Below are 20,775 nucleotides of genomic sequence, written 5' to 3' on the forward strand. Positions count from 1 at the left end.
AAGAAATTTATTGTACAAGTACACATTTTACGCATTGATATTAAAATATTTCAAAACGAACGCTATCCAATTAAAAAATTAGAATTTTTAATTTGTTTTTTTTTGGTGCAATCAATGAGCACAATCTCTTGTCGAAATATTGTTTCATTTCGAGGATAGTTTCAGAACGATGTTTACGGCAGGTAGTTTTAAGACGTGTACAATTTTATTCACCGCTTGTATTTTGCTAAGATAAGTATAAGTATTAACCATAATGTGATCTTAATTATCCTACATACTACAGAAGTCTGCCGGTTTTAAACGCTGCCAAATTACTCGCCTTCTCTCGTATCGTGTCGGGCCGCTGTAAGATTGTGATATTGACATGACAAGACTGTAATTTCTTTTATCGGGCTGTGTATAGAGAAAGGTTTGGACGGGAGGTGTTGAAGTTTTGACTTTCGTTTCTGAGGACTGAAAATAGGAGGGGTATTATTTGTTAAAATCTCATTTAGATCTTATTAATGATTGATGACGGGAGGGGGTGGGCTTTTTGTCCGCGATGAAATAAAGACCGCTTCTGCTTGTTGATGTCTGCGGCTGCCCTCGCCGCGTACTCAAAGCACACGACGGGCGGAGGCAGTCATTTCAGGAAGTACGTTCTAGTGGAGATAGGGAGAATAGAATAGCGCCGCCGTCTGCGTTACTGCACGTAAACTGGTTTGTGTGATCCACGGCGGGCAGCCGCGGACATGTCGCGCCGCCAGTGCCCGCCGCGCCGGGCACCTGCGGCGCGGTCTTTTTGTGTGCGTTGGTAATACATACATATTATAGTACTATACCGTTGTACCCATTGTGCTATCGTTCGCGGCGAAATTGACCGGTACGCCCCGCCCCGTCGTGTGCTAAGCGCCATATTGGCATGCGCCAAGGACTCGATACGCGCAAAGTCACAATTTTTTTGCATTTGCTAGTCACAAGTGTTCGGAAATTCGGATCCGGTGAAGCTTTATACGTTTTTAGTATTAATTTATGGTATTTTATGCGTTAGGTTAAAATTGGTTCCTTCACTAGTATTAAGGTCGGTAGGATAGAGTGACTCGGCGGGCTGACACGAGACGAGAGAACGAGCTCTAGACTGATTTTTCACAAAAATAATATTACTCTCGGCTTCCAGTCAATTTCTCAGGCGTGACAGTTCGAGCGTATTTTTTATTTTTATGATATCGAAATGAGAATTGATGTTATACGAGAGACTTAATGATAAGCGATTCCTTCATAGGTTAAATAATTTCTTTTGTCTTTTAAATTTCATATAAGAACGTATTAATTTTAATATCACCATTAATGAAGTTAAAATATAATGGATGTAGAATATAAATTGAGTTTCATTTGATTCCTTCAGTTCGTAATTTACTTTTTACAGAAATAATTTTATAAGTAAATGTAGTATTTAATTTTTGTGTTTTACATAGTTTATTTTTTTACATGTTTTACATAATTATTTTTATATCCGTATTGTTATTAAAAACCTACGAAAGCTTGTTTCTCTCTGTTTTGCAAAATAGATTATTACGTGTGGCGCCACTCATTTGGAATTTGTAAGTACAACTTTAGGAAAGAATTTGTAATAATTTCTGGCTGAAAACAAAATTTATAATTGGAGCCGTAGTTGGAGCCTAGCTTTGCTGATCGATGTCTTTCTTACTTCTAAATCTTATTTGATCTATCTTTTATATTATTTGATACGAATTCAAAGTTGAAAACAATAATAATATCTATCTATGGACGCTTCACACCACATCAGTCTGGCTCCTGTGCTACCCGAAGGACTTGTGTTACGGGTACCAGACAACGGAAATATATTTATTATACTTGTATACTATACAGGATTTTAAACAATTTTTATATTTACTTAGAAATCTGCAACATATTTTCATAAAATCAGCCATGTTGTTTTAGAGGAGATTATGTTGCAAACACCGGGACATCAGATTTTCTATAATATTAGATATATTGTAGAAAATCTGATGTCCCGGATTATATTATATTGAGAAAATAATATAATTGAAACAATAAAAATATATTAACACACCTTCGTATACATAAAACGAACAGCATTTCTCGTTATTATAATGATAAAGGTCATAAGCAGTGGACCGAATTGGCGCAAGCACGGCAAAGTGAGCGCTGCGGCCTGCGATGCGAACTGTGGAGGTTACGAACAAAAGATATTATATCAACAACATTGTGAGCGGTTGAACCTTACAATATGGCGTAGGTATAAAGGTCCTTTCAGAAATAACTCGTTGAACTCAGATTGTACAGGGTACCAAAGCCTTCTTTTGACATCAAGTTGGTAGATTATTCGTTACTGCAAAATATTATAATATGTAGAGCTGCAAACTCTGCAGCATGGCTAAAAGGCCTATCGTGGCGCTTAGCAGATTTTGACACCTTAAAATGCTTTTGTACATGTCCGTGTCCGTATCCTTTAATATTGAAGGTCAATTCAGGGTCATTGGAGCGTCGCGAGGCGTTGAGATGCAACACTGCAGGAGGCTAGTTTGTCTATTCAATGTGTGTCTTTTTGTGTTAATAAGGTTCAATTAAATAGTTCATGTCAAAATGCTTTGAGTCTTTGACCCTAAGTAGCATGGCGGCTCGACATCACATTTTATTGCGCTTCTTACAGGATCCTTTATTCATTTCATCATTCATTAGACACAATATCTAGGCGATTTTTATAACCTTCACATCATTGGTAAGTATATACTGCGTGAAATTTTAATGGTTGTTTTTCCGCAGTAAAATGATTCTATCGTAGTACAATAGATTTGTGAAGTTTTTTTTATTCAAATCATAAATAAAATTCGGCCGGGTCGTAGCCGCTCGCGCCTATCGGCATAAAGTTGCCATAGTAGTCACACAAAACATTTTTTATTTTCAAAAAATAACTTGCATGATTCGATAGTACTACTACTATATTATGTAAATCGTTCTTCTGCGGGAAAACAACCACTAAAATGTCACGTTGTATATTTTATACCTATCTTATAAGGAAAAAGCTAAAAGGTATGTGGTACCGCCGTACGAGTTAGCCAGGTACCGGCTCCGGACGTGGCTGACGTCAGGGATTCCTGAGCCGAGTGACGTATTCAAATGAGTCGCCGGTCCCTGCTGCATCACTGTGTCCGCTTTAAGAAGTTAGATAGATCTTGTTTATATTCCATACTAATGTAATACCTGAAGTTGGTTCAGGAACTAGTTAGGTCCGATTTCAAGAAATCTTTCAGTGTTAGCCGGCCCCTAGACGAGCAATTTCGTTGTCAATATCACGCTTCAATTTTATTGAACAGTTTATTTGACAATTAGATTGAAAGCGCGCGATGTTTACTACCCTAGACGGTCAATAATATTTCGCAATACATGATGACAATAAAATTGCTCTAGGGGGCCGGCTAAGAGACTTTTTCGTGGTTCGTAATATTCGATTGCCTAATTTTTCAAATTCTTATATACCTTACATTAATACAATACGCCAGGAGTGTATTGGAATTAAGAAGGTGTAGCTCCAGACTAGCGAAGTAGTCCGACGTTAGCCAAATGCTCTCTTTCGCTACTTCGCGACTTAACTTTGCCTATATAGTTTCCAGTATCAAGCCAGTCAAAGGCGCTAAGTACACGAAACGTCCTGTCAATAAAACTTTAGAAACTGTGCATTATTCGCGGGCAGGCTGACACGCAGTAGAGAAGGTACGCTCAGCTCACTATGAAGCAACCGGTAGCCGCTTGTCTTTTTATGTAGGTAATGAGCCGAGCCTGTGTTGCGACTTGCGACACTGGCCGTCGGCGATCGTGGGCTTCGAGATATAATATACGAGCTTTGGATGTAAATAAAATAAATAAATACAAAAAACACATTTTTTACAAATTTATGCTCTATAATGGTACGGAACCCTTCGTACGCGAGTCCAACTCGCACTTGGCCGTTTTTTTTTGGTTTGCGTATTGTTCAACTTAGGGAATACTGCAAAGTGCAAGTTTCATCATAATCAGTCCAGTATTTTTTGAGATAACATAATTTAAATTCTCAGTTTACGTAAAATTTTAAAGTCGGTTTTATCTTTTTAAAATAAGTACCTACTATTATTATTTCGCAACTTATTTTGGTAACTCAACTGAATATCTAATGCTATGAGTGTCACACAGGGGCAACGTCCTACGTTTTTAACTTTCCAACTTAAGGCACGCGGTGTGACAACTGACAGTGGAAAACGCAGGCGGCACGGCAGGCCCAACGATGCCGTGACTAAAAAATGTTCATCGCGTGCGGCCAACGCGAACCTCACTTCAGCGTATCTTGTTTGATCATGCGATGTTTCTCTGAAATATTGTGTTAACCAATGATGGAATACTCAAAGCAGATATGTTACTACCGCGCGCGTTGTGAAGATTCAAATACGGCCCAATTGGGCCGTCTGCTGTTTAGTCTGCATCGAGCGCAGTCACAAACGTGCCGCGTCTTGTCTTACCTAAATAAATTGAAAATGACGTCGTGCGCGTTTCGAAAATGTACCAATTATGACTCAAAAAAAAAAACACATGGAATCTCTACCACATGTCTTGATTGCAATAAATAGCTCGATTATTTACATTTTCATTACTTAATTTTTTCGAACAATCTGGAAAAAATCGAATTTTCGTCATAGCTCAGGCGAAGAAAGAGACAGCGATAAGATTCGACGTTTAAAAATAGAACTGTCTCTTTTATGTAAATGGTTTTTCGTATCTTTTGTTTCACTTACCTGTCAAATTTGTCAATGTTTGCAAATTTGAATTTGAAAATTGTTCTGAAGAGATTTAAGCCGGAAAATAGTAGAATATCATTGGTGTTAACACATTTTTCAAAGGCTTCAAGTATTTAGTATTTACAGGCTGTCTAAATGACGAAAACACTTACAGAAAATCGGTGTAATGTAAAAACCATAAAGTTAATATACCTAGCGGAATACAGAAACAAAGGCCTGAGCAAGAGAAATGTCACTATCAGTAACACTGCGTGGTAAAAAGAGACGTGTGATACATGACAGCAGCACTCTTTTTTTTGACGTCCAGTTGGCACGTTTTTTTTTTTTTTTTTTTTTTATTAAATAAGGGGGCAAACGAGCAAACGGGTCACCTGATGGAAAGCAACTTCCGTCGCCCATGGACACTCGCAGCATCAGAAGAGCTGCAAGTGCGTTGCCGGCCTTTTAAGAGGGAATAGGGTAATAGGGGAGGGTAGGGAAGGGAAGGGAAGGGAATAATTGAGGGTAGGGAAGGGAATAGGGTAGGGGTTAGGGGATTGGGCCTCCGGTAAACTCACTCACTCGGCGAAACACAGCGCAAGCGCTGTTTCACGCCGGTTTTCTGTGAGAACGTGGTATTTATCCGGTCGAGCCGGCCCATTCGTGCCGAAGCATGGTTCTCCCACGTATAAAACGTGCCGCACGTTGACAATTTAATCTCATAGAATTCATGTTCAAGAATGCTTGTGTGTGTATAAGTATTAAGTACACATATTTTTCACACGGATGAAAACCAATTTTGGTTTGGTTTGACAGCTCGAGATTGTTGGTCTATTGCGCTAAGTATATTAACTTTATGGTCTTATGGTAAAACACGTACTATAGAACAACAATGTAAAGTATCGTTCATAAAGAAAATTATAAGAAAATCCGCGACCATAACGCCAATTACGCCCAACCGTCAAGTTTTGACTACGCGTCAGTTTTTAGGGATCCGTACGGTCGATCCGTGATCCAAAGGGTAAAAACAAAACCCTATTACTGACACGATGTCTGTCCGTCTGACGTACTGTACGGCTGATGCCTGACGGACAGCGTCAGCCGTCTGTCTATCTGTCTCAGGGCTGTAGCTAGAATCAGATTTGAGGTAGGGCAGCATTGGTTACAGGTAGGGCGGAAGTAAAAAAAAAATCATAATTGATTGATTTTCTTGGGTTTTGGTATTTTTAAGGTAGGGCATTATGATTTCAAGGTAGGGCATTGCCCCACAATGCCCCCCCCTAGCTACGGCCGTGATCTGTCTGTGTATTTCTGATGCCGATATAACAAATACTAAAAACACAATAATATTTAAATACTAACTTACTTAAATAATATATTATCACACAATCATATTAGAAACGAAATACTTTAATATCATTATGATTAGGGCACGTGGCACCGGGCACGCGTACTGGTCTCGATCTTGACCAAGTCTGATTCGGCCTTGCCAAAATGCCGAGTTGTTAATAATGTATTTGGAACAATCAAAATACTGAAGCTTAGATATAGATAAAATCCATTACCTTATCACCCGTATCTCCATTGTCAAATAAAAAACAGTTCCACTTCATCCGGGCGTAGATTCGAATGTCGCGCGGGAACCGTACACTTTCGCGTGATAAAAACTACACTTAATTCCTTTCCCGGGTATTGCTAGTACTAATCTATAATACTTATAATATTTGTTAAAATTGCAGCATTATACACTTTATAACCGGCCGCCTAGATGAGCAATTTTATTGTCAATATCATAGAACTGAGGGGTTAGTGCGAGTTTTATTCGATCATACGCATTGAGCGCGTAAACGCGAATTTATATGGGATCAAAGCAGTATCCACGTTAGCCAGTAGATGGCGCTGCTTTGATCCCATATAAATTCGCGTTTACGTGCTCCATCATCCATGCGTATGATCGAATAAAACTCGCACTAACCCCTCCGATGTTAAAATTTTTAAATTTGACGTTGTATCATGTATGACGAAAATCGTCTATTATAGGGTTGTTAAATTGTTACCTACGAATTTAAAACTATGACATATTCGCCGGACGTGTTTCTCTTTGGTCGTATTGTTGTTTGTGTTTTGGCACATCATCACATGCGATTAAAATTGTCAGAATCCAATTTTGAAATCTTTATTTTAAATATTAAAAAATAAATTATGTCAGCCAGCGCGAGGCACATTCCGTTCATAATCCTAGTGAAACCCGACGAATTTGACAGATATTGAAACCTGTCCGTTTCTTTGCAGTCGAACTACTGGTAGTTATGTCTATTGTGATATCATGTTTTAATTTTATTGACTTGATTTTACCCCAGTCAAGTTAGACATTTGAGGTTGCATAAATTCGCACCAAGCTGAAAATCAGTAATATTGTTTGGAATATGACTGCTGATTATCTAAGGGTGGGTTGCACCAGAGGCGTGGTTAAAGTTAAAGTTAAGGTTTAAGTTATGGTTATAGTTAAGGCTAATTTAGCTTTAACTTTAACCTTAACTTTGACAGGAGAAATTGACAGATGAAATCTGGTCCAACAAGGTTAAAAATGAACGTGGGCGGGGGCGCTGCTGGTAAAGGAGAACTGTCAAAAATGGCGTTTTTGTATGATGAGAGCGTTAGTTCCTTTTTTTATCACGTGCATTTAAAACCTTGTCGAGATCTATGGTTATGGTTATATATGGCGTTCATTTTTTACTTTAACCAAAGATTTGACATTTTGCAATGGAGATAAAGTTATAGTTAAGGTTACAGTTAAAGTTAGTTGGTGCAACCCAACCTAAATGATATTTGAAAGTTCCCCATATTCCCTGTATGGAATTTTTTAATGAAAGTCAAACGTAAAAAATATTAGTTTTTCATAATTTTTAGCAAAACGGTAAGTTTTTTCATAAAAATGCTTAAAACTAAATTGTAGGTCATAAAATTATCTACAAAAAATGTGTTTTCCACACAAGGGAAATAAGGGGATTCACGTCCTAAACAATTTTATCGATTTTCAGCTTGGTGCGAATTTATGCAATTTCAAAATATATGTCTAAACTCTAAACTTGACTGGGGTATGAAGGCGCGCGATGATCAATATCAACCCTAGACGGCCAATAATATTACGCAATACGTGATATTGTTCAATATTATTGTAGGTTTAGTCGCTCACTAAGGGAACATACATAACTGCCAAAATCATAGCCCCTTTCGTTTTGCCGTAGTCGGGTAAAAAACAAATTTGCCGCGGCGGTAAAATCTCGTAGAAGTTAGTCGGCGGCTCGTGGCCGGCTCGGCGCCCTCGTGCGACCCCTCGCCCTTGTCTTGCGCCCCTCCGCCCTCTCCCTACGCCACTGCTACTTTGGAAAATGTATTTTGTGACACATTGCGCTCCGTTTTTGTTTATCTGAAATCGAGAGTTTGCTGAAACCTTTCTGAAAGTTTGACTTTGAAAACATGTTTTGATCGGAGCATAGACTAGTTGCACAGTTAACACTCAAGACACTTTGAGAACCCCAAGAATAGTCCGGCTTAATTGATCATAAAGGTAAGACCGCACTAGGCGTAACTGAACTGCAGCGGAACTGCGCGACACGACGCGTCATTTTTGGGTATACCGCACTTGAACTGCAGCGGCGCTACAAAAATATATTCAGTATCTAGGCAACCTCTGCTCTGAGCAATCTGAGAAATTAGAAATCATTTGTAATGTTGAAAAATTTTTGGAGAAAAGTTTTGGCCATTTCATTTCCCGTCTACAATAAATAGAGATAATATATAAAACTGATGTTTTATTTTAATTATTCAGGAAAATATATTTTACAAATCTTTCTAGGCTTATTCTTATTATTTGTGTACAAATAAACTTACATATAACGGGCGCGATAAATAAAAGATATTAAATTACGAGTACGATGACGTCACATCCAAATCGGAAGTACCGCAAAAGCGTTTTCGTCAGTACAAATCCTATTTTCATAAAATCATATTTTCAAACTTTATTTATCAATCATAAGCTTTTATTTCATGATAAGGGTGAAATACGGTTTCCTAGGCCAAGTTCTACTAGAAATATGTATTTGTTCAATGAAATTGAATATAGGTCAAGTAGCCTATTACAATTAATTTTTCCTCGTCCATGGACATTCTAACTGATTATAGCGCTTCCAACCTTCGATCACTAATACTAGCTATTTGACTGAGCTTTGCTCGGTATTCGATAAAACACGAATTAAATGACATTTTCTAAAAATGATTCCTAGCTAGATCGATTTATCGCCCTCGAAACCCCCTATATACTAAATTTCATGAAAATCGTTGGAGCCGATTCCGAGATTCCAATTATGTATATATATATATATATATATATATATATATATATATATATATATATATACACAAGAATTGCTCGTTTAAAGATACAAGATACACAGTCCCATACAAAACCTCTCGAAAATCTGTCGCCGAGTAAAAGAGTTTAAAAAAGTATACCTTAGATAGATTTTAGATATATATTTATCTAAAATCAACCATAATAATAGTTGTTAAAGATCTTTCTTTTAAAACAATGTACAATGTGTGTTTACAAAGCAATAATTTTTTACGAACGACGCACGCTTCAAACTAAATTCAACCATCCGCGTATATGTCTTAAAGTTTAAATTATTACAATTCCAAAAAAGTACTTCAATAATTTTACGGCCGCACTTCGCCGCTGGAACAGGGTGAAGTGAAGTATGAGTGGAGTCGAACTGTTCAACATTTTTTTGTTGATTGTAAAAATGTTGATTTATTTAAAACTTAATTTTAAAACTGTTTTTTGTTGATTTCTTATCGAAATACCAATATTTATAATACATTTGTATGAAATATATTAGGATAAAATTAATACTTACCGGAAATATGAAATTCCATCCTTTTTTTTGCGTTTTAAACGTATGATTTTTACAATTGTTGAACGAGCACTGGGACATGTTTCCCACTGGAGCGTTCGAGCACTACTAAATCGAAAGACCACCAGAATGTTGCGTTTGGTGCTCTTTTAGTGAGGTCGTTTTTTGCCGCGGACTGTGTATCTTGTATATTAGTGATCGAAGCTTCCAACCAACTGACTGACTATGAAAATGAAGTTTGTCAAACCGCACTGCGCGGCAACGGAACTACACGTCGCGGCGACAAATCGCGACATTTTTGGTCAGTTGATCAACTTTGCCGCGCAGTTCAGTTGCCGCGTAGTGCGTGTTGTCTCATATAATTTCATACAAAGAATTTTTTGACGCGTCGTGTCGCGCAGTTCCGCTGCAGTTCAGTTACGCCTAGTGCGGTCTTACCTTAAAGCTTTCGGATTGGCATTTGGCACATTTGTGTAAGTATTAAAAATCCGTTTAGCTGCTTAGCCTAAAGAGGTAACAAATAGATTGACAGAGAGACTTTCGCATTTATGATGTTTCGCATAAAGTATGGAATATGGGTGGGGGTTTTTTGTATATAAATTGTTAATGTTGCGATATTATTGCTGATGTAAATAAAAAAAAGTTACTTTGTTAATTTCCATGTAATTACTGCAAAAATGAGCTTCAGTGCTCAGAAGAAGCGAATTAATGTAAATGGTATGTAAATGTATGCGCGACGTATATCTTACTCATTATTACACAGCACACGAAAATTACGAAATGATCGCCCTAACAAATACAAGATTTACTATTGTACATTTTGGTAAAATTTGAAACTGAAAATTATGGGATTATTCATTGTGATTTGCAATGTGAATTTGTGACTAAGCAGATTTTTTCTATTTGTTTAGGAAGGTTGCACCAGAGGCGTGGTTAAAGTTAAAGTTATGGATGTAGTTAAGGCAAATTTAACTTTAACTTTAACCTTAACTTTGAGAAATTGACAGATGACAGCTGGTCCGACAAGGATAAAATAAATAAATGAACGTGGGCGCTGCTGGTAAAAGAGAACTGTCAAAAATGGCGTTTTTGTATGATAACAGCGTTAGTTCCTTTTTTCGCCACGTGCATACATATAAAGCCTTGTCGAGCTCTATGGTTATAGTTAAATTATAAATATGGCGTCCATTTTTTACTTTAACCAAAGATTTGACATTTTGCATTGGAGTTAAAGTTACAGTTATAGTTAAAGTTAGTAACCTACCCTAAAGGTTAATAATATAGGATTTAATAAGAAAGTTTGTAGTTAATAGGTTTTAACGTAGATATTATTAATTAAACTATTATTCCAAATACCAATTTTAAACAAGCATTCTAAGGGCCTGTTTCACCACTTCCTGACAAGTTGTGCCGGATAGGCTATCCAAAACTTAACTTGACAGAGTATGAAGTATCTGTCAAATAAGTTGTGAATAGCCTATCCGGCACTTTATCAGGAAGTGGTGAAACAGGCCCTTAAACTTTTTGAATTGTTTAAAGCTCCTCTAAAAAAATTAACATTTTTAAAATACTTTTTGTAAGCAAGAATATTGTGATATTTGCTGGGGTTATCCTTCTCTCGAAGTAAGATTTGGTCAGATTCGGACCTACGTTATATGTACTCTACGTGTAACGTAGGTCAATGAGTTATTCGTACTGTCGGGAGTCGCAACTCGCCACTAGCAAATCGTAAGTATTACACTATTACTGCATACTACAAAGTAGATATTTTAGGGTGTAAACCTTATAAAAAGGTACTCTAGTAACTCTACCAACCTTCAAAAATATCTAGTGCTTCAAAACTTCGTAACGTTATGAATATGTAGCTAGTACTTACTTGCAGGGCCCGATTTATATTTTTTACGAGTTTTTAGACCTACCTATCTAAGGCCACTTTAATTTTGCCGCCTCTATGTACGTCGAACTCTGCCGCCATCCTAGGACGCTGCCGCCTTCTCTAGGACGCCATAGGACGCTGCCGCACATAGGCCATGGCCTATACTGCCTATACATAAATCCAGGACTGCGTGACCTTTAAAACTTCTTTATCGTTACGAATACATAGCTTATAGTGCTAGCGTCGTTAACTCGTTACTACAGTAAAATACGTAGCTAGTGCTATCGGCTTTAGTTGGTATGTCTCGGCACAGTACGGGCCGGGCGTACCGTGGTCCGTGACCCCTTACGAAACCCGGGCTAACGGTGACTGCGGCCGGCCGCTGGGTAAGTCGGCCGAACCCGTTCACACTTATATTGCTTTTGAATTTCTATTGGTAATCCTTATGTGGTTAGATTAAAGGTTAGAACTTGATTGATCTCCTTCCTAGTTACGAATCGGAGCTGGGTTATTAAAAAGTTTTAGAATAAAATTTAGGCAGGGTTTAGTAGAAATAAAATCGGTAGGTCAATCTAAAAAAATCGGCCAAGTGCGAGTCGGACTCGCGCATGAAGGGTTCCGTACCGTTATAGAGGAAACACAGGCGAAAAATTGTGTTTTTGTATGGGAGGGCTCCCTTAATTTTTTATTTTATTTTAACATTATTCTTAACCCTAGAGTGGGCGCGCTATGAGCATTTTGCCGCTCGCGCTGAAAAAACGTTAATAATTCGTAAAACAATTGTTCGTTAGTCTTGCTATTTATGGTAGCTGCCCCAACTCTCCTTAGCAACGAGTGCTGAAAAGCTGGACGCCATCAGAGCCCAGGGGGCCGCTTAAAGTAAAGTTTCTTATCATCAAGTGTCGCCGGGCGGCAAATTGCTCACCGCGCGCCCACTGACGTAGGTAAAAATTGTGCTATTAATTGTTTTCCAAGTTGCAATACTGACTTAATTTTTTAATGAATTGATTGTAAAAACGCTTTTAATTATAGAATTTAAAAGTATTAAGTGAAAACAACGTAGTATTTTAAAGATTTCTTTCAAATACTACGATAATTGCCATGGTGCTAGTCAAGCCATAATATATGACCACAAGGTCTTATTATAGGCACATTTAATATTTTTTAAGGAAACAAATTGCTCGATTTTTATGAGCAGAACTACCATAATCTTCCAAGAAAGAGGATTGATTTATTCATCGCCTATTTCTCTTTGAAAATAAAATATTATCTTCAAAAATATGCGCACTAAAAAGGGTTATGCCCGAAGTTGCTGTACAATAGACATTGGTCATACCTTTGTGAAGACTATTGGGTAAAACATATCCTGTAGATTAAGAAAACACATAATTCCGTTACTTTTTACTAAATTTTTTCAGTGTTATAGAACAACTTTTCACAAAAATATTTTGTAAGCCAAAGTTCTTAACACAGATTTTAATCAATATATTGAATTTTCATTACTCATTTGTGTATGATTTAAATTATGTCAAAATAAATCGACGGTATTGCTTTATTCCTACTTAAAACAGCCAAAGAAAAGGAGCGGCAAAATGCTCAAATCAAACATCGTCCTTCTCTCTTCACACTCACGTCCGTCTTTCATATGCCAGGTGAAAAAGGACGACGCGGATTCGTCGCCAAATTAGTTTTTTCTCAATAACTCGATAAATATACAACATTTTAAAAATCCGCTAGGTCGATCTCTCGATGATAGAATTTTAAACAATGCGTTAAAATATTAACTTATTTTAATGCACGGTTATGGCAATAAATGAAAAACACGTGAAAATATCATCCTTGTGATTTTTTCTATCGAGAAAATTTTAAGATATCGTGTTTTTGCTCAGATCGAATTCTAATTTTAGAACATGAAACAATTTGGGGCTTATTTTCAAGTATTAAATTATAAAATCGACACTTTAGGGTTAGTCGCCCCTTAAGTAATAAATGAATTATATTGCAAATTGCAATATATTATAGGTACTTAAACCTAATAATTATTTTGAACTTACTCTAGCAGCGGTAGGCAACAGGCGGACCGCGGTCCGTATGCGGACCGCGAAAGGTCGAATCTCGGACCGCGAAATATTGGTATGTATTTTATACCAAGTACCAATTAATACATAGATAAGGTATGTTTACGTAATACCTTTATTAATTAAAATAATATTTTAAGCTACATAGGACAAGTGTGTTTTTTTTGGACCTCGTAAAAAATTTCCCACAGTATCCGGACCCCACCTAAAATAACTTGCCGACCCCTGCTCCAAAGAATCTAAAAAGGTAAAAAGTATGTATCTAGAAGCATCGTGTGATAATCTATACAGTACCTAACATAATATAAAACAAAGTCGCTTTTTTCCCTCATGTCCCTTTAAAGATCAAAACTACGCAACGGATTTTGATGATTCTTTCAAAGCCTTCAGTGTTAGATAGCCTATTTATCGAGGAAGGCTATAGGGTATATTTTATCACGCTAAGACTAATAGGAGACGAAGAAATAGAGGAAAATGTGGAAAAAACGGGGAAAATTATATGAAAGGGATAACTTGAACGGGCTAATCTCAGGAACTACGAGTCCGATTTGAAAAATTCTTTCAGTGTTAGATAGCCCATTTGTTGAGGAAGGCTAAAGGCTATATTTTATCACGCTAAGACTAATAGGAGAATGTGGAAAAAACGGGGGAAATTATTTGAAAGGGCTTATCTCGTGAACTACTGGAGCAATTTTTGTGTTATTTGGCACAGATAAGAAGTAGACCACGTGAAGGATCATAGGCTATCGATTTTAATATATTTTATATCCGTGCGACGCCGCCGGGGCGGGTCGCTAGTAAATAATAAGTAAGTAAGTAATATGAGTACTTAATATTTTATTAATTAACTAATGCAATTTTATGTCAATCAGCTAACTGTGCGCGGGAATTATGTGTCTTAAGAGTTCATTACGATTTAATTTAAGCATAATTTTTGCTAACATAATTTATATTTTAACCTAATATTTAGGTATGTACACCCATGTGTACACCTTTTTAACTGTACTCTTTTGTTTTACAGTAATATTCTTACTTATAATATTTAATGATACTGTTTTATTATAATTATTTTTGTACTAGTAAAAATTTGCATACTTAATATTATTCAAATGTTGATGTTACAAGTAATAAATATTAGTACATACTTAACACTATTTTAGTAAAATTTTAGTATTGTTTTATTGACATTTTGAAATAGAAACAGAATGTAGAGTCTCGACACTAGCGCCGCCGCGTGCTCTGACGGACCTCACTGGAACCTAACACACCCCGATCAGTCACCTGTTCCCATGCTTTCTAAATTTTCGTCTGTTGACCTTCCGGCACAATTATTAGCATTTTTCTTTAAGTAGCTCGGAACATATCACACTGATTTAAATATAAGGAATCATAATTTTTTTTATAAAATGCTCCAATTTAGATAAATTACTTATTTGGTTTTTTCCTTGAAATTATTTCCTTAAATTTTAATTAAGTAATTATATTTCGATTCCCGGGAAACCTACAGAAAGTTGTTGTAAATTCTTTAATAGGAAGTTGAAATAAAATACATGAAGTTGTAGCAAATTGACAAAAAATATTTAAAAAATACTAAAACTTTAAACTAGATAGACAATAACTAATACTGCTTAAAAAGGTATAATACACACAGTAACGCTCTAATATAATTATATTTCTTACCTCCAAAGAACTATATTTAATTACTAAGCCCTTAGGGTGCACTAAAACTGAACTAGCATTTAGCAATATTCCTAGCATTACGTTCCCCTATCTTCCATACACATAAATCTAAAACCAAACCCATTTCTGCTAATTTTTCGATTAGCAATGAAGTGTTATAGCATCTTTAGCTTGAATTTACACTGCCCAGGTTTGCGATCATAAAAAATGAGTTACGACAGTAGAGTTATAATAAACAATAATAATAGCTAAATACTAAAATATACCCACGGTATAGACAGGCTAGTTGCACTGTGCACATTATTATCGTATGCTCACAGTAAGTATATTTTTTTTATTATATTTTCTAGCTGATCCGGCAAACTTTGTTACGCCCATAAACGTTGAATATGTGTGTGATATCTGCTTGAGTCTATAAAATTACCTACCTATTACACCCCACAACCAAATAACTTAATATAATAGTTTTCCTAGCGGCGACGGGTAGAATTATAAAAAAGTCAACATAGTACTCTAATTAGTATTATCACAAAATAGATAATTGTTGGTACTATAGACCAAGAGATGGTGACACAAAATACTAGGTCATTTGTACCAGTATCAGCCAGTATGGCGGTTCTTCAGGGGTCTAATTACGTAAAGGCAAAAAGGATGAATCGCGTCGGATAAATATTACGAGTGTCGAACGATTTGTTCCACAAAAATGCTTGTATTTTCAGATAGTCGAAAAAAAAAGAAGTAGACGGTAGCGTAATGCCATACTTCTCGGGTGTAACTTACATACAGCCCGCCATACCGACGCGAATACATTAATTTAAATAAAACAAATTAACCATTTGTACCAGGCTAATTTCTGCATAGTTAATCATCGTCGAGTAACCATTCACGAAAATCACCTTGCCTACTTTTCCAACATGGCCGCCATACCACTGCAGTCTGCAAAGGAGTGAATTTTTTTTCGCCAAACGATTTGTACCACGCTGAAACTTTTTGGAAGAGAAAAATATAGTACATAAATAATTAGGAAACCTCTTTTTTTAAAGTCGGTAAAAAGCTCTATATTGCTCAAGCTTACGGCTCCAGCGGTAGAGTAGTAAAAGTGCCGCACTAGTTCTGACAATTGACAATCCGGATGTTGCGTGTTCGATTCCAGCGGTGAGAAGAATTTTTTAGGTGAAGTTTTCAGAAACATTCAACTTTATGGCTGATACTTTAAATTTAAATTTGTATACTTACCTAGTTTTTAACCGACTTCCAAAAAGGAGGAGGTTATATGTTCGGCTGTGGAGATTTTTTTCTTTTTTAATTTTTATTTTTGTATGTTCAACGATTATTCCGCCGTTTGTGAACCGATTTTCGAAATTTTTGTTTTGTTGTATTAGGTTTCACTCCAATTTGGTACCATGTTCACAAAAGTGGTGACCTGATGATGGGATCCATGAGTAATCGAGGGAACTCCTCGAAATTTATATGGAAACATATAGTGATTTTGGTTTTATGAGAAGCATCCTAAGCATATGCTACCAAAACGCAAGATTTCGCAACGAGGTATACTATGGTTCCGAAGATACTAAGAGAACTCCGGATTCCTTATAGATACAAGTTTGGGGGTTTCGGCGCTGTTTTAAGAACTGAAAGCATATGCTACTATGCAAATTACATTCATCATCATCATCATCATCATTACCACGACAGGGTCACCAATGTCACCAAAATTGAACATAACAAACTCAACCTTAACTCCAGAGCGTAAGGCACACATTTGACATTACTTCTGAGAAGTAAGTTGCTTCGATAATAGGCGGCCGAGCCGCAGCGGCCAGGCCGCGACTGCCATCGAGATAGTCATATGATATTTTTTTGGTAGTTGATACCTTAGTATGCAACCACCATTGATCACGCGCACCTGGGGCCGAACGGTGTCTCGAGTCGAACGGTGGGACCTTTTATAGATGTCCCAATTCGTACACCACATGTGGCCGCTTGGGAGTTGAAGCGTTCGGGGCCGGTTTCCTGCACGATATAATTTGTTGTATAATAATTTATACAACAAAAAGTATAATAGTTTGTGTATTCTCAAAACTTCACACTCGAAATATTTCGTGTAAAGATCGCTCGAGTCATACAAATGCTATGGACCGGTAGATGTCCGAATTCGTACACAAATTCACCCTCCTATTGGTGAAAATTTAATATCGAATTTAAATAGCCAATTTTATTAATTTATAACTAAAACAATGCTAATTTAATTATTTACTTACCCCTAAATAAAATATTCGTAGTATTCGCTAATTCGTAAATATTCGTATTCGTAAATAAAACTAGTAATAATCCTAATTTAAAAATAGCAAATTTTAAAAGACCCATCTAACGGCAAATTATGGTACTGCTTATCTGTTTGATAGTGAACGGTTTGTTGCGTATTCAGAAACACAGTGACAGATAACCAACGTTTATCCCATTGACTTTTATAAGTGGACGCGGCATAATGGTCTCTACCCCCTATACAGCGGCTGTCAAATATATATTTTATTGCTATCTGTCGAAACCAATATTGGTCTCACCCGCAGACGGGGGTATTTTTTTTTTTGAATTTGGTTCTAGTTAGATTTCCCAGATTCTAATTGGAATGATGTTAATTTAAATTAACAATCATAAAGTATATTAAATAGTCTTTATTTTCTTCTAACTTTGTGTCTGACTAAATATAAAAATGAATCTAGCAAAGAACTTTAAAAAAAAAGCTAATGTAAAATCTAAACAATTTTATGATTTTTATTTAAATAAAACAAAATTGGATTCTCAAATTGTATTTTATTTACACTTCAGCACATTAGGTATAATATACAAACAAAACTTTACATGCCACCATACATTTTATTTACACAACACATGTTTTAAAATAATCACAAAGGTCAGCCACTTGAATGAACCCTCAAAAGTGGGTGTCACATTTCTACAAACAACTAAATGACTAATGCTTCTATGGACACAGATGTTTTGTTTATAGTAAGTTGAGTATATTATTTACTTAATACAAAAGCATCACAAAGCTACAATAAATATATCTTGAGTAGGGGATAGAAATAAAATAACATAAAAACTTGTGTGAAAATCAGATCTTTATTAAAACATTATTTTTAGCGTGCCTATCAACACTACCAGAAATATTATATATTTTCTAAGATATAGATAGAACATACGTTCAAACAAATCGATAGATTACGACATACACGGAGGTCAATGACTTTATAATGGCCGCCTTTATGTGTCAACAATAGGAAGTGCGATCGTATTTTATTGAAATATAAACTTGTATGATTGAAATACATCCCCCCACTGAATTTATCCAAAACTTAATAAGTTGTTTGTCTTGAATATAACATTTACTTATGTTTTCAATAATACCTTAGTTGTAAAGATGACAATAAAATCACGTTCGCGGTTTGTCAGTTGATAATTTTACCGTCACATACATATTTTTATCGAATTTTAATGAAAATCTGGTATAATGAGTATAAATAATAAATCATTACTAACGCTTCCATAGTTTATTTCACTTGGTTTATAAAAATCAATGCGAACACGCCGAAATTTTTCACCTAAATGTATGACGTTAGTCACTGTAAATAGTCATTTTTCATTGACATTTAACTTTTTTATTTTGTACCAAGCCGAGCGTGGTAAAGACACCACAGATAAGCTCCTTTCTTTTTCTTTTTAATTGCAATGCGGCACTAAGGGACAAATGCCTTGAAGCCATACAATTTGAGCGTGTAATTTGACCCGGTGCCATTCCAGTGACGGGCGGCAGCCGCTGACAGGGGTTTTTCCCATATTCCAGTGAGCGGAATGCCGCACTATAGGGGCTACCAAATCAAAATACTGTGGCCGGTCGGCCATTTTATGTTCCGGTTCTCCAAGGTACATAAACTGTCAAAGTGTCGTATTTTAAGGATGTCGAAATTGAAAGAAAATATCGATATATCGATACATCGATATTTGAAAAAATATCAATATCGGTCTCGATATATCGCGAAAAAAATATCGATATATCGGTAAAATTTTTCGACCAATTAGCTTTTTTTTTTAATTAATTTATAGTCCGTCAAAAAAGTGAAGGAAAAAGTTTGTCCTTGAATCGGTACGTTTATATTTTTACTAAAATTTTTGTTATTTTACCGATGGCTTGACTTCGTATGTGCTAATTTAGTTAATAATTAGACAATAAATAAGATTTGTGATAGAATAGAATATAAGATTTTCGATATTTAATCAACATAGAAATTAGTAGATTTGACGTTTAGTGATGTACTTATTTATCGAATAAAAAAAATATAAGGTGAAGAATCTGATCATTTATTTAAAAGATTTTAACCGTAATAGCTCACTTATAACATCTTACTTATCGATATCCTCGACAAATATCAACCGAGTGTCCCATCACTGACCGCCATGTTTAGTTCTTGGCAATATGGCGCCGGCCACACTTTTTTGTAGTTATGTCGCTTCCATCTGTTTCCTTATTCATTGGTTTATCCTATACATAACTTTATTGTATCATTAGCTAATGAAAGTTTAACTGGTAACTTCAGAAACAGGGCATTAGACTATTAAAATTTTATCAGAACTTTTGTTCTATTATGTAGTTTATATACGTTTTAGGATAATTACGTTTATTATAATATGGGAACAAATTTTTTGAGCAGTTATTTAAATATTTGAGATGTTATTATGATCAGTTTAAAAAAATATTGAGCAGTTATTTATTTTTTTAGCGGTTGATTAATTATTGCGACTGTAAAATATGGACAGTAATTAAAATTAATTGAGCAGTCCAATAACTGAATGAGCGGCAAAAATGATGGAATGTGCGGTTCGATAAATGAATGAGCGGTAAAAATGATGGAATGAGCGGTTCGATAACGACTTAACAGAAGGCCTATTTAACCACGGATAGCGGGGGGACGGGGGGGGGGCGCAGTCCAGAAAGTCCAAGAGTAGGTTAGGTTAGGTAAGAACTTAGACCACAACACAGAGGTAGCCGAGCGAGCGAAGCGAGCGTGCTGCGGCAGCAGCCGGCGACCGTCTTACTTTCGCTTTATAATGGTACAGAACCCTCCATGGGCGAGTTTGACTCGCACTTGGCCGATATTATTATATTTTACCGCCTCATTGTTTAAAGAACTGCTTAGAATAAAATTTCTTACTGACAAATTTCGATTCGTTACTGCCCACACGTAACCGCTCATTCATTAATTTTTACCGCTCATTTAATTATTTTACTGTTCAATAATGTTTTCCATGATCCATTTCATTATTTTTTACAACTCATTTTTGTTTACTTTACTGCTTAGTTTTAACTGCTAAACTAGTTACAAAACGTGCCATTTATAATTTTTAACTTACCAAAACTGCAATTTACAACTGCCCCTTTAAATAAGTGCCTTATAATA

Source organism: Aricia agestis, chromosome 4 (genome assembly GCF_905147365.1).
Source record: "Aricia agestis chromosome 4, ilAriAges1.1, whole genome shotgun sequence".
Lineage (NCBI taxonomy): Eukaryota > Metazoa > Arthropoda > Insecta > Lepidoptera > Lycaenidae > Aricia > Aricia agestis.